This window comes from Equus przewalskii, chromosome 24 (genome assembly GCF_037783145.1).
Source record: "Equus przewalskii isolate Varuska chromosome 24, EquPr2, whole genome shotgun sequence".
Classification (NCBI taxonomy): Eukaryota; Metazoa; Chordata; class Mammalia; order Perissodactyla; family Equidae; genus Equus; species Equus przewalskii.
In genome coordinates, this window is record NC_091854.1 from 12878737 (window position 1) to 12903335 (window position 24599).

General features: G+C 37.3%; 2 long non-coding RNA genes across 4 annotated transcripts in view; one reads left to right on the forward strand and one right to left on the reverse strand.

Annotated features, from left to right (window-relative positions):
* Nucleotides 1–364: 364 nt before the first annotated feature.
* The window catches only part of LOC139079168 (uncharacterized), a 196059-nt gene continuing 171824 nt past the window's right edge, over nt 365–24599 (reverse strand). Inside the window, exons 4-8 of one of the 3 annotated variants that reach the window (XR_011532525.1) lie at nt 15616–15791; nt 10355–10463; nt 9857–10001; nt 6120–6186; nt 367–1443 (exon numbers count right to left, since the gene is read on the reverse strand). This is a non-coding gene — a long non-coding RNA (uncharacterized lncRNA). Of the gene's footprint in view, nt 1444–6119; nt 6187–9856; nt 10002–10354; nt 10464–15615; nt 15792–23927; nt 24002–24599 lie in introns of all 3 variants that reach the window. The other 2 variants (XR_011532524.1, XR_011532523.1) reach the window with 2 other exon arrangements.
* Nucleotides 4232–9704, forward strand: LOC103548947 (uncharacterized). The gene is made up of 3 exons (XR_544397.2): nt 4232–4996; nt 8447–8587; nt 9117–9704. It is a non-coding gene; the product is annotated as an uncharacterized lncRNA (long non-coding RNA).

Genomic DNA, 24599 nt, shown 5'->3' on the forward strand with positions numbered 1-24599 from the left:
TCACTAAACGATTTTGTTTGTCCTTTTTTTGTTAAATATTTTGGGGAATTAGAAAATGTAGCCTCAGAGCCACCTCATAAACTCTCTTGGCCTTAAATTATTTTCTGCTGTTGTTGTAAATGTTAGCTTTAACACTTGTAGTTTTAGTTTTTCTCATGGCAACGTGCCTGTAAGAGACTTAACACTTCTAGGGAGCACAGACCCCATGCCAAGCACAACGCACAGGGCCAGGTGAATAGAAACACGTCTAAGATTTGGTCTGCCTCCTCCAGACTGGGATCTCTGAACTGGGACCTGGACTGGGACTTAATTTTAATCTCCAGCATCTATTTTACTCTCTAGCACATAGTCAGCTCACAGTAAATGTCAGTGTTTTATTTAGAAATTTTTTTATTGAGGTATAATTGACGTATAACATTATATTAGTTTCAGGTGTACAACATGGTGATTTGGTATTTTTATATACTGCAAAATGATCACCGCAATAAGTCTGGTTAGCATTCATCACCATACATCGTTACAAAATGTTTTTTATTGTGATGAGAACTTTTAAGATCTACTTTCTTTCTTAGCAGCTTCCAAAATGCAATACAGTATTACTAACTATAGTCACCATGCTGTACATTACATCCCCATGACATTTATTCGATAGCTGGAGTTTGTACCTTTTCACCCCCTTCACCCATTTTTGCCCCCCTCCCCACAAATGTCTGTTTAACGAAGACATTTTTGTTTATTAAGTAGTTGTTAAAGGGATAAACAGTCTAGAAATTGGACTACTTATGAAGTCAAGTAACTAAGATAGAATGCTTCTATTTTCATGTCACTTCTAAGCAATGTAATAGAGGTGTGAACAAGGTGTAATGGGACCTGCCAAGGAGAGTCAGAGAAGGCTTTGTAGAAAAGTAGTCATGTGAGCAGGGGCCCGGAGGAAATGAGTCTGATTCACTGCATAACCGCTTCTATGAATTTACTATTTCTTGTCACTACTTAGTTCTAATGGGCTAGTTTTCATTTTGTCTCCCTAATAGCATTCGAAGGAGCATCGGGTTTGTCTCTGCCCCAGCTCCTTGCTAGGGCGCTGGAGGGAGCAGGGATGAATGACTACTTGGGAAGAGACAGGGAGCAGGGTAAGCACACAGCGCAGCCCTCCCAGCGAGGAAGGAGACTACAGAGAAGAGAAGAAATGGGGCAAAATGTGTGGGGAACAAAGGAGGAAGCTGGGGGTAGCTTCTTATTTATAAGAAGAATGTATTTATAAAAAGGTCGTTTTCCTTGAGAATATATTCTTTGTGAATATGTGTTCTATGAATGTGCCCTTTTTCTTATGACCACATCTTGCCTCTCTCTGGGCAGCAATGTTTGCTGACCCTGCTCTTCGTCTTGCCCCTAGCAGAATCCTCTTTCTCTGTCCCGGCCTTTTCCAACTGCAAGAGCAGGAATCTGGGTAGAGACAAATTAAACATTCCTTAAAATGCTGTTATGAAAACAAAAGGAGAACTAGTCAACTAAATGTTTACATAAATTTTAAAAGCCATTAAAACTATCCCATCCAATGTGAATTGTTGTAAACTTTATAAATAGTTCAAAGGAACAAGAAAATTTGGCAAATTGGCCTTATGGAAAGTTGGCTTTCTGTGGTTGATTTTTGGCAAATTGACCCAGAACCAGTCTTGAATTAACATGCATTTACTTAGCAAAAATAGACAAGAGCATTCCAGGTACAGAGACAAAAACAGGAGAAATAATTTTGGCAGGAAGAGGAACATTTATTCACTCACCGAATGTTTTAGAGCACACAACCTGCCCATGGGGAGTGGACAGTCCTGCCCCCATGAAGCTTAAGTTGTTTCTTTTGTGTAAATGTCTGCCAAATTGTTGGTTTTAAAACACACATACACACTCCAGAGAGAAAGTTTTTAGATGTTGGATATGAGTTGTGACAGTTAGTGAAACAGTAGAGCGAGAGCATAGAAAAATTGTAATTGAAATGAAACAAACTAAGATTTGTCTGAAGAAGCTGCAAAAGATCCAGGAAATTGAATAAAATTACAATAGGAGGATAAAAAGCAGAAATTAATTAATAAGACAATAAAGCAAACAAAAATTAATAAGTAATATCAAGAGCCAATTTTTATAGAAGTCCAATAAAACAGATAAATATTTGGCAAGCTCTAGCCAAGAAAAAAAACACAAATGCAAGTATTATGAATGATAAAGGCTACAGAACCATAGCTAGAGATAAAAAATATAATGAAAAAGACCAGGCACAACTTTGTCATTAAAAAAAGCTAGATTAAATAGATTATTTAAGCTATCTAAAATCAAGTTAAGATAAAAAATCTGAACAAACCAATAACCATAGAAGAAATTTAAAAGGTTTAAAAATTTACTTCCAGAATCAGTAATTTTCTTCTTTTTGAGGAACATTAGATTTGAGCTAACGTCCATCACTGACTCTCCTCTTTTTCCTGAGGAAGATTGGCCCTGAGCTCACACCAGTGCCCATCTTCCTCTATTTTATATGTGGGATGCCACCACAGCAGGGCTTCATACGTGGTGCATAGGTCTGTGCCCGGGACCTGAACTGGCGAACCCCAGGGCTGCCAAAGTGGAGTGTGCAGACTTACTGGGCCTTTGCACCACTGGGCCAGCCCTCAGAATCAGTAATTTTCACTGGTGAGTTCTATAGGTCATCAACAAAGATGGCACCAAAACCTTAAACTATGTAGCCCAATCTCAGCTATGATAGCAAAAAAGTTCAAAATAAACTGTTGAAATATATCAAATCCAGAGCATTTAAACAAAATAATAGGCTATAATAATAAACTCTGATTTAGTATTTTACCCTTGCAATGCAAGAATAGTCCAAAGTAGGAAATTCATTAATACAATAAACTGTAATAATTACTTAAAGGGGGGAAAACATAAGCGCTTATTTCTATAGATATTAAAAGATTAAATTTCACATTCCTTTCTGATAAAAACTCATGGTAAACTTGTAGTAAAAGAAAACTTGCCCAATATGATAGAAAGAATTTTGCACAAGTCAACAGCAACTACAAAAACAAAAATCATGCCTAGTTTGACAATCTAGAGGCATTCTCATGAAAGTGAGGAATAAGACAAGGAAACAGTTATGAAGGCTATTCAGAATATTTCATTTCTTTTCCTTCCAGGCCTCTGATAGGATTGCACTGTTCTCAACCCTCTTGACATTAACATTTGGTGTGGCTTCTTTTAGCCAGTGGGTTGTGGCCAGAGGTCATGAGGCTTCTTCAAGGTCAGACTAATTATTTCCAGCTGGAGACCTCTGCTTCGCCCTGCTGTGGTGATTGTGGAAGCGAATGTTGAAATGCAGTCTCCATCAATCTGGGTCCCTGAGCAACAACGATGAGCAAGCACCCATCAATCTGTGTTGGACAGTAGAGGAGGGAGAAATGCACACTTGTTGTATCAAGGCATTTACACACTGAGTGTTACTGTGTTGTCTGTGTTACTGCAGCACAACTTAGCCCACCCTGACTGACACAGGAGCCTATTACTCCTGTGTTCTACATTCCTTTTAGTACTATTCCTATATTTACCTTAATTTTTAAAAATTTGTGAATTATATTTTTGTGTGTGTGAGGTATAACAATTTTTCTTAATGTGTAGTCAATTGTCTACAAATAATTACTTATTAATTTGTGTCATCTTTATCATACAGTAAAATCCCATAGATATGGTTGTTTTGTTTTGAACTCTCCTCTGTTCTGCTCTTCCTTTTTTATGTATGCCAAAACTATGCTGATAGTGTTTGTGATGGTGCCTTTGGAGTTAGACTGTCTAGTCTAGAATTCCATTTACATTATTTATTAGCTAGTAAATTTTGGGCAAGTTTATCCTTTCAGGTCTCAGTTTTCTCTTCTAAGTATTGGATATTAAGAATGCTGTCTACTTCCTAGGGCTTGGGGGAGAATTAAATGAGATAAGGGACATAGCACACTTAGCACAGTGTCTGGCACACACTGAGCCTTGTGCTTCTTGGAGAATGTTTTAGCATTCTAAACAAAATTTGAAACTTCTTCTTAGTTTAAAACTTTTCCTCTTCACTCATTTCAAATCACTGGTGAAGGGGTAGCAAATAGGTTTCTACTAATGAGCCAACACAATCTGGTGGCCATAACAAATTAGTCAGAGTTGGCACATAAGGAGAGGAAGTATTTATTATCCAGTTCTGATTCAGTCATTCTCCTTTATTTTTAACATTGTTTGTTACAGATGGAAGAGGAACCCTGCATTGGTTAGACACAGAAGACACAGTTCCTGACTGACATAATACAAGAAAAAGAAGTGAATTAGAGTAGCTGACTTTTGACTAAAAGGTTTTGATCCATGACATAATTTTTTAAAAATTGCATTACCTGTATTACCTTGAGGTTACAAAACAGTGGTCAAAAAAGGTTGTGGGAACTTCCACTCCCGACCAAGATAAAGTAACAGGGACTATAATCTCCTTCTACCAATAACAACCCCCAAAATGGATAAAATATAGGAAGCAATGGTTTTCAAGACACCGGAGGGCAGTCAACAAAGGATAGTGATCCCTAAGAGACAGGAAATAAGCCAGACGAATCCTCTGAGTAACCCTGCTTCCCATCTTGGAGAGTTTCCAGGCCACAGTGCTGGGAGGGGGAGCTCAGTAGAGTGCCAGGGACTCTGGGAGTTGAGATAAAGTTGAGAGTCCAGGGGACTGTCATGGCTGGAGTTCACAGGACAGAGTGCTGGAGAGGAGAGAGCTGCACAGAGAGAACTTGAAAGGCCTGCAAAGGGTTCCCCTCAAGTATTCGGCTGAGTACTAATTAGTACCTGTCTGTGAGGAAATTACCTGAAGCTGGGGAAAGAAACCCCTAAATATATTAGGGGTAGCAGGATCTGGTGCTCACACAGAGCTGAGAATATTTGCCCTTCTCACCAGCCAGACTGGAAAACCCCATGATTCACAGGACATTAGGTAAGTACACAGACGGGTCTTGTCTCAGTGGTGGGGAATAAATAGGTCTAGACTGAGTATTGCTCTGGGCCAGTCTAACGAGATGTGAAAGGATAACACTGTTTTCAAGTAACTTAACTGCATTCTAGAACAAAGCTCTAGAATATTTATAGGAACACAGAAAGACGCAGCTCCCAACCAAGATAAAATTTACAATATCTGCTAATCAGTAAAAAGTTATAAGTCATACAAAGAAGAAGGAAAATATGAACCAAAGTTAGAAAACAAATCAATTAATTGAAACTGACAATAGATTTAATGCAATCTCAATCGTAATCTCAGCAGGCTCTTTTGTAGAAATTGATAAACCAATTCTAAAATTCCTATTGAAATGCAAGGGACCTAAAATAGCCAAAACAACTGAAAAACAACAAAGTTGGAGGATTAACACTGCTGGATTTCAAAGTTTACTGTAATGTTATAGTAATGAAGACAGTGTGACTCTAGTGTAAAGATGCAGAAATATATCAATGGAACAAACTAGAATCCAGAAGTAGACCCACAGATTTATGGACAACTGATTTTCAATAGTCTTTTTAACAAATGGTCAGTAAAAAAGGAACCTCAATCCATACCTTACACCATTTCCAAAAATTCACTCAAAATGGCTCATAGACCTAAATGTAAATCCTAAACAATAGAACTTATAGAAGGAAACATAGGAGAGAAAATCTTTGCTGCCTTGGATTAAGCAAAGATTTCTTAGATATGACACTGAAAGCAAGATATATAAAAGAAAAAAGTGATATATTGGACTTCATCAAAATTAATAATTTAGGTTCCTCAAAAGAAAGAAAATGCAAGCCACAGAATAAAACACTTGTAAATCATATTTCTGATATATTTGGATAAACTTATATCTAAAACAGATAAAGAATTCTCAAAACTCAATAAAAAGAAAACAAACGACCTAATTAAAATGGTCAAAAGATTTAGCCAGACACTTCACCAAAGAAGATAATATGAATGGAAAGTAAACACATGAAAAGATAGTCAACATCATCAGTCATTAGGGACATGCAATCAAAAGCACAATGAGTTAGCACTACACATTAGTAGAATCACTAAGTTTTAAAAGACTGACCTTACTAATGTGAAGGAACTGGAATTCTCAGGTTCTGCTGGTAAGCATGTAACGTGGTACAACGACTCTGAAAAACAGTGTCTCAGTTTACAAAAAAGCCTTTTACTTTTCCCTTAAAAATGATTAAACATTACCATATGATCCGTCATTCCACTCCTAGGTATTTACTTGAGAGAAATGGAAGTGTATGTCCACATGTACTGGTTTGCTAGGGCAGCAATAACAAAATAGCACAGACTAGGTAGCTTAAACAACAAATTAATTTTCTCACAGTTCTGGAGGCTGTAAGTCCAAGACTAAGGTGCTGGAAGGGTTGATTTCCTCTGAGGCCTCTTTGGGTGCCTTCTCACTGTGCCCTCACATGGTCTTTTCTCTGTGTATGCCCATCCTTGGGGTCTCTCTGTGTGTCCTAATCACCTCTTCTTATAAGGACACCAGCCATACTGGATTATAGTTTACCCTAATGGTCTCATTTTAACTTAATCGCCTCTTTAAAGGCTCTATCTGAAATATAATGTGGTATTCTGAGGTACTGGGGGTTAGGACTTCAACATATGAATTTTAGGGGAACACAGTTCAGTCCATAACACTGTACAAACACTTGTACATAAAAGTTCATAGCAGCTTTATTAGTAATAGCTAAAAACTGAAAACAACACAGATGTCTATAAATAGATGAATAGGTGAACAAACTGTGGTATATCCATATAATACACTACTACTCAGCAATAAAAAGGCTTCTAGTGGAATGCAAACTGGTGCAGCCACTATGGAAAACAGTATGGAGATTTCTCAAAAAACTAAAAATAGAAATACCATATGATCCAGCTATCCCACTACTCGGTATTTATCCAAAGAACATGAAATCAACAATTCAAAGAGACTTATGCACCCCTATGTTCATCACAGAATTGTTCACAATAGGCAAGACATGGAAGCAACCCAAGTGCCCAACAACTGATGGTTGGATAAAGAAGATGTGGTATATATATATATATATATATATATATATATATATATATATATACACAGTGGAAGACCACTTAGCCATGAAAAAGACAAAATCATGCCATTTGTGACAACACGGATGGACCTTGAGGGTATTGTGCTAAGCAAAATAAGTCAGACAGAGAAAGACAAATACTGTTTGATTTCACTCATACGTGGAAGATAAACAAACACATAGTTAAGGAGAACAGATTAGTGTTTTTCAAAGTAAAAGGAAGTGGGGGAGGGCGAAGTGGGTAAAGGGGCACATGTGTATGGTGACACATAAAAACTAGACTATTGGTAGTGAACACAATGCAATCTATACAAATACTGAAATAGGGGGCTGGCCTGGTGGCATACTGGTTAAGTTTGCATGCTCCACTTCAGCAGCCAAGGGTTCGCCAGTTCAGATCCCAGGCATAGACCTACACACCACTCATCAAGCCATGCTGTGGTGGCATCCCACATACAAAATTAGAGGAAGGTTGACACAGCTGTTAGTTCAGCGGCAATCTTCCTCACCAGAAACAAAACAAAACAAAAACACACAAAAAAACAAAAAACTGAAATATATTATTGTACACTTGAAATTTACACAATGTTAAAAGCCAATATGACCTCAATAAAATTTTTTTAAAAAGCTAAGATTAGAAGGAAACTATCTCAACATAATAAAGGCCACACGTGACAGAAGTGTTGACTAATGCTATGGTGGTAATCATATTGCAATAAAAAAAAGGAATGAATTATTGATATATGGTACAGCACAGAGGAATCTCAAAATAATTATGCTGAGTGAAAAAAAATGGCCAAAAAAGAATATATACTGTAATGATTACATTTATTTTAAATTCTAGAAAATGCAAACTAATCTATAGTGGCATAAAGGAGATCAGTGATTTCCTGGGGATATGGGTTTTAGGATTACACAAGGGACTGAGGAAACTTTATGGAGCGATAGATGTATTCATTATCTTGATTGTGATGATGGTTTCCTGGGTGTGTGTGTATGTCAAAACTTATAAAACTGTACACTTTAAATATATGTAGTTTTCTGCATGTCAATTATACTCCTTATACCTCCGTAAAACTGCTTTTAAAAAAGATTGTATCTAAAAGCTTAGTAAAACCACTCTCTTTTGAGGGTCAGATTTCTCTAATCCTCAAGTCTCTGGTGCATAGATATTCACTCAGAAAATTTTTTAAAGCATGATGAAATGGCTTTGACAAAGCCACAGCACTCCTGATAAATTTCTAACTTCCTAGTGAACTTATAAAACCTTCATTCAGAGCCTGATTGATTTTACTTAACAGATAACTTCATTTAATCTTGATAGTTGTAAAGATACATTTGAAAAGAGAAGATGACATCAATATATTTGATGGCGTCCCCGTGAAGAGTGGTTGCCAATACTACAGGAAGAGAAAAGAACTTTGAAAAGTAGATAGAATTTCACTCCGCAAAGCATTGTTTAGTGGTGAGTATTCACTGAGATAAGTGAAGACAGTATCTTCGGTTTAATAAGGCAGGTAAGGATATAATCGGCTATAGAAAGATTTCTGACAAAAATAAAATGAAAAGTGTTTTAAATACTGAAAAGGTAATTTTCAGTTACATCAAAATCTATGAAGGTGCCATATCTAATGACTGACCGTGAAGTGCCTTTGAAGAGAGTCATTAAAAATATGGAAATCATTGTGTTCAAACTAAGCAAAACATTGCAAAGAATGTGCAAGAAGATCCCAGCATTAAAAGTAAAAAAGACAGGTTCACTCCAATCTTTTTCCTTTACAGATGTTCATATTTCTTTGGTTTCCTAAAGTGCTTTTGGTGTTTAAATTGACAGAAAGGAAAGAACAAGTGTTAATGTTTATGGTTCCAAGATCTGGTTTCCGGTCAGTTCACATATGGCTCTGAGTGTTAATAATCGAAAGTTGATCTGTTTTGACTACTTGCCAACTTTATGACTTAAACTCATTCTTTGACCATAAATCTTGTCCTTTCAGGGACGATTCTGGAATTAGGCTCAGAATTGTGACAGGATGACTCTTCTGTTACTGAAAATTACATCCACCGTTTAAAGCATTTTGGTATGCTAAACCCATAATGAAAAATTTTGAAAGATCATGTTTCTAAGAACCCCTAAAGAAGAAACAGGCCATTCAGTGACATCACTCAGAGAACGCGAAAGGACCAGCACTCCAACAGACTGAAACAAAAGCTTTTTTACAGGAGACATTAATGCCAGAAAGGAAAGGGAGCTAAGAAGATCAATATATTACAGCCAGAGCCCTTCCTGGCATAGCCCAGAGAGACAGACAGGGCTCAGTTGAGCTCTCTGGGCAGCTCCCATGCTCATTTCTCAGGGTTCAACAGGTCAGCATAGAACCCAAGGAAATGGATGACATTGGTGGGGTGCTCTGTATAAGGTGCTGGCAACAGTGAGATTTCCTCTGGAATAAGTCTATAGTGAGTTGGAATTTTCTTCTGGCTAGAATGCTCTTGACAGTGTATAATCCAAGATTGTTTCCTTGGCCTTCCAAAAAGTTCCATAAGCTACCTAAGGGGCTGCAATAAATCTCTTCCTTTTTAAACTAGCTTGAGTGGATTTTGTTCTCTGCAAAACAGATCCTGCAACTAAGAACCCCGCCAGTAATTGTTGCCATTAATTGGGAATAAACTAAACCACTGTAAAAAAGTAACTCCAAGTACAGTGGAATGTTTTAGAAGCTTCTTTGTCTCTTACATCACAGCTCAAGATGGGTAATCGGGCTGTGCTCCACAAACTCAACTAGAGACCCAGGCTGGTGGGATGATGCTGACATCTGCTCCACTTGGCTTTTCTCTCTGGCTCTAAGGTGTCCGCTGCAGTTGTCTTCAGCCGCACTGCACTGTATCCACGTTCAAGCCCATGGGAAGGAAAAGGAGAAAACGTGGAGGGAAAACAACTTCATATTGAAGGACATGAAGCAGACATTGTTGCTAAAACCTACTAGCTAAAACCAAGACTCAAAGCATCACCAAGATCCAAGAGAAGATGGAAAATGTAATCTCTAACTGGAGTGGCCATTAGTCTAGCCAAAACTTGGGTGTGAGGAGTTCTTCTAGTAAAAGAAGAAGGGGGGCATGGATATGGGGAAAATTCCAAAATTTTTTAAAAGAGCACATCATCAAGCTTTTGAAACCTCAGAGGTTCCCTGCAAATGGGCTTTTCCTCTAACCCTTTCTCCCAAAGCAAGGATACCTGCAAGAAGCAGCACAGCGGTGGGGATGTCACAAAGCATCTTTCTCAACCCCTCTGTCTAGGTGGCAATGGACAGTGAAACAATGAGATGTCTGTGGTTATTTTGACTCTGAATAAAATAGAAAAACATAACAACACCTTCATTTAACATAGTGAATACCTGCTATGTGTCAACACTATAAGATACAGAAGTAAACAAGACAGTCCTGGTCCTGGCTGCTGCCCTCCTGATGCTTACCTTACAGAATGGAAGACATTCACTGAACAATTTATTATGAGTTGATCATTTAATTACAATAAGTGTTCTAAGGAAGCACAGTGTGTATATGAGTATGTGTTTGTTGTTAGTGCTGTCAAGTGGATTCCAACTCCTAGTGACGATGTGTACAATTGAGTGGAACCTACACACAGCCACCACAGTAGGTCAATCGACAGACAGGTGGTGTGGTTCCTTGACCAGAAAGGGAACCCGAGCCATGGTGTTGAGAGCGCAAATCTTAACCACTAGACCACCAGGGCTGGCTGTGTGAGTGTATAACACAGGAATTTGGCCTAGGCTGCAGAGATCAGAAATGCAGTATTAAAAGTATTAAAAGTAAAAAAGACAGGTTCACTCCAATCTTTTTCCTTTACAGATGTTCATATTTCTTTGGTTTCCTAAAGTGCTTTTTAGTCTTTCATGTTTATTATTAAGTACTTAAGGCTATGATTTTCCTCTCAGCATTGCTTTAGCAATGTGTAGTTCTCTTATTTTTTTTAGGATGTTCTGCAATTTTAGTAGTATTTATTTACAAAAAAAAAATATGGACAGATTTACTAGTAAAATAAATTTATCTCTGTTAGTTGGCAAATTGTTTACAGACCTTCCTATTTTACCATTTAATTATAATCAGATTAGGACTTTTGTTATTTAAAAATATGTGTTTACATCTTTTTTAAGTATTCATTTATGTGATTTAAACATCAAAAAGTGTAAAATGTATACAGCCAAAATTCTCCCTCACATCCTTGACCTCAGCCAAGTGATTCCCATAGAACACCAATGGATGACCACTTGTATTGCTTTCTTGTTTATCCTTGATAAGAATTTTTACTTATATACAAGCCAATACAAATATATATTATTTTTTTCTTCTCTTTTTAAAGTACAGATAATAGCATACTATACACATTTTATAGCTTCAAGGTCTTTTGATATAATATATTGATATAAAAAATTTTTTTAATAAAATCATAGTATTTCATTTTATAGATATATTATTAAGGTATTTATCTAGTCCCCAATTGGTGAGTATTTAGATTGCTGCCAATATGTTGTTTCAATGCTTCAATGAATAATTTTAAAAATCATTTTATTCCTACGTGTTTGCATCTATAGGATAAGTTCCTAGCCCATTTGGGTTTATCTTGTGTTATGATACAAGGTATAGCTCAAGCCATATTTGTTCTTCACGTGACTTCCTTAGTTGTTCCCAGATGGTTCATCGACAGCACTTCTTTTTCTCACTGATTTGAGATATCACTTTTATTATATACTAAAGTTCCATACGTTTTTAGGTCTGTTTCTGACTATATATTCTGTTACATTTGTCTGTTTGCCTATTCATGTCTCAGTAGTATACTTTATTAATCACTGAGTCTTTATGTGACAAGGAAAATTCCTCTTTAGTGTTCTCGTTTTGCAGAGATTTCCTGACTTTTTTGTTTACATTTCCATATAAATTTTAAAATCACTTGGTCTAGTTCTGAAAAAAAAAAAACCTAGATTTTATTTTTATTGAAATCACCTTAAACTTACAAATTAACTTAGGGAGGCTCGACATGTTTATGATGTTGAGGTTTCCTATCCAAAATGCCTTTTCATTTGTTCAAGACTTCCTTCTGTCTTTCAAAGAATATTTTACTAATTTTTTCTTTAGATTACCAGGACTTGAACATTTCTTTTAGACTTTTAACCTAGAAATGAGATCTTCTCTTCCATTATGTTTTCAATTAATATTGATGGTGAACATGAAAATTTTTGTATATTAGTTTTGCACCTTCTAATTTACCGAACTTTTTGTTTGTTTGTAGGAGTGTTTCAGTTGACTTCCTTGGCTTTTCTACGTATGTTGTCATACCATCTGCATATGTGATAGTTTTGACTCTTTTTTAGTTTTCACATCTCTAATTTCTTTCTCTTGTGTAATTAGATTGGCTAGTACTTCTGGTACAGTATCGAAAAATGGTGGTCACAGGACAGTTCTTGCCTTGTTCGTGAGTGGGTATGCTCTTGTGTGTCCCCCTTAAGCAAAATACTGATTTGGGGCTGAAATTAAAATATTGTAATATTTTAAGAATATTAATTGATAAATGCTTTCTTAAGAATTTCACCAACAATGGATCTTGAATTTGGTCAGATGCCTTTTTTTAGCATATATGAAGATGATCATACGATTCTTTTTATACCTACTAATTGATAGATTATATCTAGAGCTTAATAGATTTTCTAATATTGAACCTCCCTTGCAGATTTGTAATAAATTCTACTTGGAAGTGATGCATTATTTTTTAATGTGCTCCTGGACTTATTTAGGCGTTTTCTTCACTATTTATGCATGAGATTGGAGATAGTTTTCTCTTTTATGTGCTTTGTCAGATTTTACCATCAGTGTCCTGCTTACTTAAAAACATAATCTGAAATTCTTTTTCTAGACTCTAAAAACAGTTTAAATAGCATTGGAAATACCTGGTTTTTTTTGAAGGTCTGGTAGAATTCCCCTGGGAACTCATTTCTACCTCATGTTTTGGCTGGGGAAATGGGCCAGAGGTGGCAGTAGTTCTTTGATGAATTTCTCCCTTTTCACTTACTTTATTAGCACATTTTTCATTTTTTTTTCATGAATAAGTTAGGCTGCAGTTTATCTACTTAACTGACTTTTTTCAAAGTACCAGCTTTCAGTTTTCATTTTCCAACTTCCTAAATTCTGCTTCTATCTTTATTGATTCCTTCCTTTGGCTTTCCTCCATTTTGTTTTGTCTCTTTTCTAACTTCTTAAGCTGAATGCCTAATTTATTTCTTTTTAGTCTTTCATGTTTATTATTAAGTACTTAAGGCTATGATTTTCCTCTCAGCATTGCTTTAGCAATGTGTAGTTTTCTTATTTTTTTTAGGATGTTCTGCAATTTTAGTTTTGAATCTTCCTCATATTCAAGAGTTAAGTGAGATTTTTTTTTTTAATTCCAGGAGATATTGGCTTTTTGTTTTCTGATTTTATTGTTAATTTCTAGTATGGCATAGGGATCAGAGAATGTTGTCCATACCATTTCTACTTTTTGCAATGTGTTGAGATTTTCTTTGGATCTCAGTGTACCATCAAGTTCTGTGAGTGTTTCATAGGCGCTTAAACTGAAGGTGTAATCTCTTTTTTTCAGAATACAGAGTGTGATATTTATAATCAGATTGGTGTAATTAATTGTATTATCTAAGTTGTCTATATCATATCCTTAATTTTTTTCTTCATGTTCTGTCATGGCCTGAGAGAGGTGAATTCAGTTTCCTGTTATTAGTAGGTTTTTGTTTCTCCTTGTATATTCCCTAGTTACTTGGTGCATAAATAGCCATAAATGTTACATCTTTATTGTTTACCCTTGGTATTTTAAAGTTCCCTTCTGTGCCTCATTTAATGCTTTTCAACCTGACTTCTACCTTTTCTGTTTTAGATTGTAATCTTTGCTTTCTTTTCTTTTCTTATTTGTCTAGTATACCACTCTTCTGCTGTTAGCCACTCTGAATTATTTTATTTTAGCTGCTCCTCTTAAAGACAGTATAGAGTGGGTTTAGTAATCTAATCTGAGGTCCACTTACATTTATCAGTATGATAGATGTATTTGAACTTAGTTTTATTGTTTTGTATTTCCTGAATTTATGGATTGGTTTTAGGTCTTTGACTTTGAGTCCCGTTTTCTGTTTTCTTTGTTTTGATTTCTGTGTGTGATTCAACTGATATTAGGAAAGGTTTTCAGTTTTTTTCTCACCATTACTTTTATAATTAGAGCCTTATTTAATATCCCTGGTTCTCCATAAATCTGAATTTGTTAGGGTTTTCCAGAGAAACAGAGCCAATATGTATGTATTTATTATGAGGAATTGGCTCATGTAATTATGAGGCTGAGAAGTCCCAAGATCTGCAGTTGGCAAGCTGGAGACCCAGGAGAGCCGATGGTGTAGTTCCAGCCCAAGTCCAAAGGCCTGAGAAGTAAGAGAGCTGATGGTATAAGTTCCAGTCTAAGTCCCAAGGCCTGAAAACAGAGAGCTGGTGGGGTAAGTTCCGGTCTGAGGCTGAGCCCCCAGGCATGGGAGACCAGTGTCCTAACTTGAAGACAGTAAGGCAGAGGAGAGCAGATTCTCCCTACTCATCCTATTTTTATTCTATTCAGGCCTTCAATACATGGGGTAAGGCCCACTCACACTGGCGAGGGCAGTCTGCTTTACTCAGTCTACCAATTCAACTGTTAATCTCGTCCAGAAACACCCTCACAGACACACCCAGAATACTGTTTAACCAAGTATCTGGGCACCCCATGGTCCAGTCGAGTCAAACTGACACACGAAATTAACCATCACAAATCCACCCCTTGTGAATTTGGCACCCATGTGAATCTCCTTAAACCACACTTAATCTCTAAATAAGGACAATAACAAGGTCATAATTCTGCCTAATATGATAGAACTCTCCTGAGCACAACCAAAAAATGTGCTAACCCCTTCCCCAGAAGAAGAGTAAAGTCCTTTAGTGATATTTATGCTTTTCCTTGATATCTTGAAACTTAAATACTAGGATGTAAAATTAAAAATATTTAAATACTTTAATATTAAGTCAATACATTTTATGTTACATGATAAGGGAATAAGAGAGGGAAGAAAACAAAGATATTTGCTATACATACAGATACAAACATTCATAACAAAATAAAGAGGAAATACTCATGACAATTACAGCCTTTGTTTCTGTAAGTGGTCACATGGTCATAGCTAGTATTTATAACTAACTTCTTCCACCACTCATTTGTATTCCCTTTGCCTTCAGCAAGCACCTCAGCTGGTCATGGTTCTTTGCCTGGTGAAGTGACCCAAACCTTTATTCCCGAAGGATCTGGGCCATTAGTGGTCCTGCCTGGATTGAGTTCTTATGGTTTTCCATCGCTCTTAGTCACAGGGCATGGTAATACTAAGAAACGCCCTAAAGGATTCCCTGTATTCCAGGCATACTCTTCCTTACCTCCATTGTGGAGTAGCAGTGCAATTTCCCCTTGTAGTCAGGATCAGTCACTCCAGCCAGCACAGTAACTCCCCTCTTTGCCTGTTATTTCAGAGACACAAGGAGTCCACCATGGTTGGGCAGCAGTTTTAACTTCCAGTTCAGTGAAATCATTCCTCCCCTTGGAACTCAGACCTCTAGACCAGTAGAGCATAAGATAAGAATAGGAATAGGATAGGAATAGGAAAGGAATAGGAAGATTTTGTTAGTGCGTCACTAGGGTTAATAGTGAGTGGTGTCACTCCCATTTCCACCCCTTGAATCCTGGACCCTTCAATCCTAGATATGGGAGAAACAGCACCATTTGTTCGATGCTGATTCAGAGCATATACCACCTTCTGGAGAACCTCCCCCTAGCCCTGCAATGTTGCCACCTAGATGGTGCTATAATTGAGTCTTCAAAAGGCAAGTTCACCATTCTACCAAGCCACCTGCTTTAGGATGGTGGGGAACATGGTAAGACCAGTGAATTCCGTGAGCATGGGTCCATTGCCTCACTGCTTTCGATGTGAAGTGAGTTACTTCATCAGAAGCAATGCTGTGCACAGTACCATGCTGGTAGATAAGGCATTCTCTAAATTCATGGACTTGGCAGAAGTATTGTGTGCAGGAAAGGCAAATTCATATCTAGAGGAAATATCTATACCAGTAAGAAGATAACAATGTCCCTTCCATAATGATTGGCATACAATGTAATCAGCCTGCCATCAGGTAGTTGGCTGATCACACCAGGAGATGGTGCCATATTGGGTACTCAGTTTCAGTCTCTGCTGCTGGCAGATTGGGTACTCAGCATTGGCCATAGCCATGTTGGCCTTGGTGAGTGGAAGTCCATGATGCTGAACCTATGCATAACCTCCAACCGTGCCACCACGGCCACTTTGTTCAAGATCCCACTGGGCAATGACATGGGTAGCTAGGGGGAGACTGATTGGTATCTATAGAGTGGGTCATCCTATCCACTTGATGATTAAAATCCTCCTCTGCTGAGGTCACCCTTTGATGAGTAGTCTCATAGAACACAAATATCTTAACATATTTTACCCATTCAGAGAGGTTTATCCACATACCTCTTCCCCAAATTTCCTTGTTGCCAGTTTTCCAATCATGTTCCTTCTAAATTCCTACCCATCCAGCAAACCATTGGCCACATCCCATGAATTGCACATCTGTCCACTTCTCCTTCCAAGCAAAGTGAACAACCAGGTACACTGCTTAAAGTTCTGCCCACTACGGGGATTTCTCTTCACCACTGTCCTTCAGAGATGTCCCAGAAAGGGGCTGTAGTGCCGCCACTGTCCACTGTCGGGTGGTGCCTGCATATTGTGCAGAACCATCTGTAAACCACGCCCAGGTCTTCTCTTCCTCTGTCAACTGATTGTAGGAAAGCACAGGTGCAGGCTGGGAGGGAGAAGGCAGTGTAGCGTAAGGCCTGTTGTCGGTTTTCTTCATTTTGCTTTCTGTATGTGATTCTACTGATATTAAGAAAGGTCTGGAAGTTTGTTCTCATTGTTACTTCTGTGATTATAGCTTCATTTAATGTTCTTAGTTCTTCATATTTTTAGACACTGTCTATGAGTTCCCTTATTTGAGCAATGGTAAAATTAAAATCTTTCCTATTTTTCTTCCTTTTTCTACCTTGTCTCTATCACCTAGCTTTAGAATTTACCTTTGTATCATTAAATATTTATACAGATATTACTTAACATGTTATCTTTAAATGATATCTTTTTACTCCAGATACTACACATAAGGAAATCTGTAGTTTCCCTCCCACTTCCTTTCCCATTTTTCTTCCAGTTTTTGTTGATGGTATAATTTTTACTTTGTTAGGACATAAAATATTTCTATTCTCTCACGTCACTCTAATCTCCATATTTGTTTTAGTCTTGTTTTTTTTTTGAAGGATTGGCACCTCGCCTAACAACTGTTGCCAATCTTTTTTTTTTTTTCTGCTTTATGTCCCCAAAGCTCCCCTGGCCCCGTACACGGTTCTATATCTTAGTTGCAGATCTTCTAGTTGTGGGATGTGGGACGCCGCCTCAATGTGGCCTGACGAGCGGTGCCATGTCCGCGCCCAGGATCCGAACCCTGGGCCGCCGCAGCGGAGCGCGCGAACTTAACCACTCGGCCACAGAGCCGGCCCCTGTTTTAGTCTTAATTCTACAGTTAAGTGTATTAAAGCTCACTCCCAGTCCTTTGTCTCCAGAAGTTTGCACAAGAAGGGATGGGAACAATATTCCCTAAATCCTTGGACCTGGTAATCTGTTGTGTGTAGCCTGTAAATTTAAAGCCTGGTTTGGCTTGATGTTAAATTCTCAGTTCTTGCTTTCTTTCTTTGAGTATTTTCTAGATTGTGTTATATTCTCTGGTGGTAAGTGTTGCTCTGGAGAAATCCAAGATCACCCTGATTATTTCCTTCTTTATAACATACTTCATCTTTTTGCTTGATTGCCCATAGGGTTTTTTCTTTATCTTTGAAGAGAGAAAGTATACTAGATTATGTCTCTATGTAGATTATTTTGGGTAAATTCACCACGGCACACTCTATGGCCTTTCATTACATAGAGCTTATTTGAATTATGTCTTTAAATATTTGTTCTGTACCATTGTTTAGATTTTAATAGGGATTCCAGTTATGTATATGTTGGGTCTCCTATACCTATCATCTACAGCTCTCATTTTCTCTGCAATCCTTTTTAGTTCTCTCTTTATTTTTATTGTATTTGCTGTTCTCATTTTATCTTCCATATCCTTTTCATATTTTCCGTAATGTGTTACGCTTGAGCTTCTTTTAGTCTTATTCTAATTTCTGTGACGGCTTTATTTTATTCCTCTGCTTTCCTTGGTTCTTATAGCTCATGCTTCACCTTCTCTGTTTCAACATTTCCTTCTTAAGATCTTGCATTTCTGCTTTGCGGCTTTTTCTTATAGAGGAGCTTCTTTTTCATGCACAACTTTATATGCTCTGTGGCAGGGCTGCTCTGGTGAGCGATCTTCATCTGTTAGTAAGGTGTCCAGCTTTAGTCCTTGTTTTTATAACATCTTTGTACTGATGCTGTGCTACTTATTGAATTTATTGAATTCATTGAGTGTGTTGAATTTTGATTCATACAAATATACATTCAAAGTTTTGTATCAAACAAAGATACATTCCTCATTGAATGTATTGAATTCTCCTATATCAGCTCTTTGCAAAAGTTTCCCAAGGGGGCAAGAGGCCAGGATGATCTTCCACACTAGATAGTTTTCACAAAACAAAGACTCTCCTCTTCTTAGCTGACACTAGGCTTCCTGCAAATATGGCTTATCTATGTGGTTTTTAGCTATCCTTGATTCCTCTATTTTCCTGAATGAACAAGGTTCAGGATGGCTTCTGACATTCAACTCATCACCATTCTTGCACCCTCTGGTTTAGACAAGGGTTGTAGCTTCTGCCCCTCAGAATGTGTTTCTGAACTTCAAAAGTGTATTTCTTTGTTCTTTAATTTCTGGTATTTGCCACACTGCTGGACTCCTTCTCTTCTGTGCTTCATTCTACTTCTTACTATGGGACTCCTGTGCAAATTCAGTTGCTTTTGGCAGAGTTTACAAATATTTTGGAGTCTGAGCTCTTGGGTCCACCAAATACAGGTTTGAATTTTTGTTTCCTGTTCTCCCTGCTCCCTTTGGATGTGTTGCAAGAATAATGAGACTACCAAGTGTATGCAGCCCTGTTCCTACTGGATCTCAGGATTTTTTTTTTCTATTGTTCAGGAGTGTAACGATTCTGACATTGATGGGACATTTTATATATAAACCTACGTTCCTATTTTGTATTAAGTCATTTATGGATGAGGTTATGAGGATAATTTGCAGGCATCCAGCTATATATGTGCTTTAAGCAAAATTAAGTAAAAACATCAGGAAATTATAAACTCAATAAAACTAGATTGAGCTCATGAATCCAATGTTTTCAAAAGAAAGATGAACTAAAACATTTTTCCATCAATAATTCTTTTCATTTGGTCTTTTGTGTTCTCTTTCCAACATGAAAAAAAAAATCAACCAAGAAATCAAAAAGTAGCTATACAGTATCATCAAATCTATGTTAAATCCACATATGGTTTGGAATATTTGAGACCTAGCCATGTATAAGCAAAGGCAGATGCTAAACTTCTTTTTTTACTTGATAGTACCAGCATTATTAACTCTGTTGGATGATATTAGAAGTACTCTCAGTTCCACCCACTAGAATACACCATTGTAATTTAACATAATACCCCAGAATTGATATCAGCTCTTTATTTCAGGTCCCAAGAGCCAGTCCAGAGTCCACTGGTCTTGACAAGAGAAGTTGGCTTCTGGGGCCCATTCCAACCTAAATCTTGTTCTTTGGTACCTCTGGAGTTGGTCTGGCCACCAGTGGTGTAAGCCAAAGGTCTCCAGATGTTTGATAAGTCCTAGAGTGGTCCTGATTTTTTTGGTGCTCTGACAGTTTGGGCTCTTCAAGAGGAAGTTCTGGTTTTATTTTTTGTCTCTGTATTTTTGCTAGGTCACTTCACCTTTCTTAGCTCTTAAAATGTGAATAGTAATGCTTTCCTTGCTAGTTTCACAAATTCCATTCTGTGCAGATGTGAGAGTTAAATGAGCAATGCATGTGAAAATAGTGTATAAGCTGTACAATACTAAACAAAGAGAATGGTAGCACTATTTAATTTTGTTTGACGGCAGGTAGAGGGGAGGAGATAGCACAAAACCACTTATCCTGTAGCATCAGCAATAGAAACCAGTGAAAGAGAGCACGTGGTAAGCTTCTAAAACTGCGTTGAATTTTTTTGATTCTGTTTCATAGCGCCAAGTGCTAAATGTCCAAGTCTCTATTAATTATACATCAGAACTGGCAGTGTAGCCTGACATTTGACCTACATACCTGGTCTGAAGAGAATGTCAATGCCAACCATATTCTTGGACTTGCTTTCCTGAATGACATTTTTATCAACACATTGGCACCAGCTGTGGCTGCAGAAATATTCAAGGCAGCCATATTTAAATGCTTTAAATCTAGTGAATAGGGTTTTTATTGGACCTAACAAAACTATTGCCAAATGGGCACACAGTAGCAAGGCAAACTTTTGAACAAATTTTTAAATACAATGGTGTGTAAAAGATTATAAGTAGATTTTTTTTTATTTTGTGAATTTTGGTAGTTTGACTCTAATCATTGTGTCTTTGAAACCTTGATTCTGATTTTCAGAACCAACTGGATTATAATTCAAATAGGCCTAACACTTGGGTGACATTTTTCTATTGCACCGGACTTGGGCTACTCTGATTTGGCTTTGAATGTCCATTAAGTTTCTGAGACGTGCCCTCCAGCAGACATGCCTCTCCTCCATTAAAGGTACTCGGCACCCATGTTTTAGAAACAGGGTTAACGTACACAAACTGTGTCACAAGCTTTGGATAGGAATTGCTAATAAAAACTGGGAGTCCTGCAAAATCCTAGCCTTTTAAATTTCTCTTGAGATCATTCATGGGGTGAGGTGAGAGTGAGTCAAGAAGTCTAGTTTCCAAGACTTTGAAAGCCTTGAACAACTAGTCCCAGAAATCCTCCTGAACCACACATGAAGGTGACAAAGACCACTTAGACTGGGTATTCTGTCATTCATTTTCTATAATTAAAATCACTGATAAGAATATTTTGATAACACTGCATTTACTATTGTAAGTCAAGCAGTGTACTATGTATTTGGCATATGTTATTTCATATAATCACCTAACCACCCCATAAGGGTAAGTATAATTACCCCACTTCACAGATCAGGTAACAGAGATACAGAAAGCTTAAGTGACTATTAAGGTCTATCCACAGAGCTTGTGTTCTGAATCATGATGTCCCCAAATTCTTTCAACTAAGCATGTTATCTATTTTATTAATTTAGGCTTTGTAATATTGTGGCATGGCAGAACTTAATCACTTTTCCTTCAAAAATTTAAGAAAGATAAAGATTTGAGTAAATACATATGGACAATGTGGACATTTGGAGAGCAAATGCTGACTTTCAGACTTCGTATTTGTATTTGACTTGAAGAATTCTTCTGATATGTATGTATGTATGTATATTGCATTAGGCCAAAGTTGAGTCCTCATAACTCCCAGTAGATGACGACATTTCACAAACATCCATTCAACACACAAACATGTTGAACTCAGGATAATATATAAGATGAAAAATGTGGAAAAAGAACCACCCAAGTTTTTGCTGACCCAAGGCAGTTGTTTATTGGCATACCATCCAACCAAACACATTCCTCCTGGAAATGCAATCAATTCTTTAGGTGAAAAGACTTTCAAAATCCTGTATTTGCACACCAGCAGCCTCTCAGAGGATAGGAATCTCAATTTGCTCACAACTCATGCAGTGTGATTTCGATCTCTGATTGGGCTTACTCACTTCCAATCTTGGTATATGGAAGGTAACGAGTTTAAAAAGTAATATCAGGGGCTGGCCTTGTGGCATAGTGGTTAAGTGTGTGCTTCAGCGGGCTGGGGTTCGCAGGCCCAGATCCTGGGCACGGACCTACATACCACTTATCAAGCCATGCTTGTGTCCCTCATACAAAAAAAATAGAGGAAGATTGGCACAGATGTTAGCTTAGGGCTAATCTTCCTCACTGAAAAAAAAAAAGGTAATATCAGTTTTACTAATTTTGTATTTGACAGGAACATGAGTTAGTAATAAATATTTTATTAGTTTTAATCTTACAGAGTTTATCTGTTCCTGCATGTAATCTGATTGCCTTGAAATAAAATTTCTCATAGGTATTTAATTTGATTTGATATACTATGTATTTTCAGTTCAATATAGACATCTGTTGAAGTTCACTGGTCACATAGATATATGCAGACATGTTGCTGCCTAAAGCTGAGCATATATAAAACTCAGACAGTGGCTCAATAAACTACGGTCCATGCACTCAGATGATTTCTTTCTTGAAGTCGATATGAGAGAGCATTTCTGTGTTCCACTACCATGTGACTGTTAAATGTAAGGCTTGTACAATCTATATCCAGGCATGGAGATTACAAAGTTTCTCTAATGATTAAAATGTGATTACTTTTCTATGGGTATTTTCTATTCTATTTGTGATAAATAGTATTCTTTGTTATCCATTTGCTAGGCAGGTCATCTTGCCCTCATAATTGACTTTGGGAATGTAAGGGATTCTGCCATTTAAAAAAGGAATACCTAAATTCCCATACATTTAAAAAGTTACAGTATTTTTAAGTTTTAGGCAAAACATATACTATTTCTGGCAATATGCAATGACTATATATGCCAAAAGCAATACATTAAATCAGGATTTTTGTTGCTGTTAAATGGGTACGTGTTAAGAGACTTGTCCTAATAAATTATTAATTTCTGCAAACTTTCCTGTATTCCATCCCCTTCTCAGAGGACCAAGAGGTGTGGGGAATTAGGAGGTAGAGCTGTAAGAAGGAAGCTGGCTCCTTCCTGGAAATCTTTGGCATTGTAAGGAGTCTTGGTGCCAAATACTGGCACCTTCTGTTGAGATGATCCTGCCAACAGGGTGTTCCTCCTGGGCAAGAGGAGGATGAGCTAAAAGTACATAAGCCCCACAGACCAGGCTTCTGCCACTCTACATGTTTCGCAGAAGAATTCCAGCTCAAGTCAAGAGTTGTTGCTGGGAAAAACCTTTCTGAGCCTCAATAACTGTGCGAAGTATTAGAGGAGAAGAGCTTGGTCTCTCTTGGCTGATTTAGAGCAACTAAATTAAGCTTTCTAAGCCTAAGCTTCCTCTTACCGAAAAATGGAGTTAATGATATATATTTGCCGTAGGGCTGCTTGAGAGTTGAGTAACATGAAGCATGAAAACACTTAACACAGTGCCTAACACATACTAAGGCTTCACTAAATGACAACTATTCTTTATATCTTTAATAAAGACATACTATGGCTTAGCCATGGTTTGGCATGTGAAATTCTTATTCTTGCCAGAAGCAGTCAAGCTGGGAATAATAATTTATTTGGTTGGGTATGTGTCAAATTTGCTGTGGGGAAAGTTTCAGAACAATGTACTGGTGCATCAACAACAACAAACCCAAAGAAGCAAAATGCACAAAATTTTCATCATCGCATCCATAACCACCCTTGGAAAGCTTTTCCTCATGGGGCATATCTTCACTGTTAGTTGAATTAATGAGTCATCTGTGCTGGAAAAAAAAATCACTTATTTGCTATCAATAAACACTCTGTGATTTATCTCACCTTTCATTGCCTTTTCTCTGGAGAGTAGTTTCAGAAAAACGTTTTTTCATTAAAGTTCATTTTCAATTTACATGCTAAAGAGGAAAGAATGAAACAGTGAAAATCCACAGACCTTCTCAATGTATTTGGATAAAGGAAATAACTGGGCACTTGGTAGATGTAGTGATCACGGGGAACTGTGAAGTCTGTTTCTATTTGCTGAAAGTCCAGAGAGTGTGAAGAAGCCAATAGTGCTGTTCTTTTTTACCTAATATTCTATAAGTTTTCAAGGAAGACCTGGCGCATTATATTTATACCAGGAGATCTGTAGTCCTTTGAGAAAATATGGTTCCTAATTTCAAAGCACTCATTTCTATGCATAATAAAGAGACACATTATACACTGATTATCTATGAAGCACACGCTTGACTGCAATTACTGAAAGAAATTGGAAGCATCCTTGTCCTATAAAGTTTTATTATCTAGTTGTAAGAATGGGACATCTGTAAGTTCAAAACTGAGTTCTTTGAGAACAAAACTGTATTTTATCGTAGCCTGGCTGTAGGGTAAGGATGTAAAATATCATCAAAGTATTGGATCAGCCCCTACCTGTTGGATCACTGCAGTCATTGTTGTACTCAAACTTTCATGTGCATTTCAATCACCCAGGGATCTTCTTACAAAGCAGATTCT